Source organism: Zingiber officinale, chromosome 10B (genome assembly GCF_018446385.1).
Source record: "Zingiber officinale cultivar Zhangliang chromosome 10B, Zo_v1.1, whole genome shotgun sequence".
NCBI classification, from domain to species: domain Eukaryota; kingdom Viridiplantae; phylum Streptophyta; class Magnoliopsida; order Zingiberales; family Zingiberaceae; genus Zingiber; species Zingiber officinale.
In genome coordinates, this window is record NC_056005.1 from 95,327,048 (window position 1) to 95,328,299 (window position 1,252).

General features: G+C 31.0%; 1 non-coding gene across 1 annotated transcript; it reads right to left on the reverse strand.

Moving 5' to 3' along the window:
- Positions 1-479: 479 nt before the first annotated feature.
- On the reverse strand, positions 480-676 carry LOC122030638. The gene has a single exon (XR_006125511.1). It is a non-coding gene; the product is annotated as a U2 spliceosomal RNA (small nuclear RNA).
- Positions 677-1,252: the final 576 nt, after the last annotated feature.

The following is a 1,252-nucleotide window of genomic DNA, read 5'->3' on the forward strand; positions in this document are numbered from 1 at the left end:
TACTCTCACATGGGTATATATAATATAACCTCGACTACCAACAATCAGATATATAATTTCCACATTCAAATAATTAAAGAAAATGAGTCATCACGCATATATATTATTTCTATAATATAATATATGAATAAGTATAAATGAGTAGCATATAGATTTAATGTTTCAGGCTAATACAGTAGTATAAATACAACACTTTAAAAATATCCAAAAATATGTTTAGAAGTTTTTCCACTCAATCCAAATATATAAAATTAAAGAATACATATTATTAAAATAATAAAAAATTAATAATAAATTTTAAAATAATTTTGAATGTAAAAATAAAAAAATATTAACATAATTTAATTTTAAATTTTACTAAAACAAATTATTTAAAAGTCGAAATTCTTAATTAGATAATATGATAATCAAAATATAATGAAGAACTTAGCCAAAAGTTTAACTATTGAATAACATTATTTAATATTTAAATCGACTTGGTAGGGTGCGCCAAGCCTATACAATAGTGCAACATATAGGCGACACATAAGAACCCCAATAGCAAGCTATTGTCATGAGCTCTCCCCAATCAAAAATTAATTTAATATCATACTGAACCAATGGTCCACGTATCAGATATTAAACTGATAAGAACAGATACTACACTTGATCTTAGCCAAAAGGCCGAGAAAGGTATGAGTTCTTATGTTCCACAACACTTTCTTTTATCATCTCTTTCTTATTATACATAGAGAAAACTTTTAATATGGGACTAAAGTTAGGGTACGATAACATCTCGAATCACTACAGACGTCTACTTAGCTATGGCTTGATGGCCGCGAGAAACGAAGAGTCTCACATCTCGAAGAAACAAAGACGCTCTCGCTGCCACTCTACGAAATCGGGAAAGCAAGCTGCGTGATTTTTGCTTCTTAAAAATAACAATAAAGTTAGGGTTTCTTCTTCTTTCATCTGCTACCGGCGGCATGAGACAACCTAGCGGCTCTCGAGGCATCCTTGTCTTGGCGGTTGCTACTGGAGAGTCCGTGTTCCTTAGGGACTAAAATGAGGTATGTACTTTCCTTTTTGCAGAACTGTTTATATATATGATACAAGTGATTGGAAATAGTTAGTAAGGTTTCGTGCAAATTTTGCATGAACTAATAAAAGGGAAATAAGAGGATCGTGTTACATATTCTGTTCTACTACAATTAATCTAGCAATGTAAAGGTGAACTTGTTGGATATATGGCAACAACATCGCCATAAAAAGA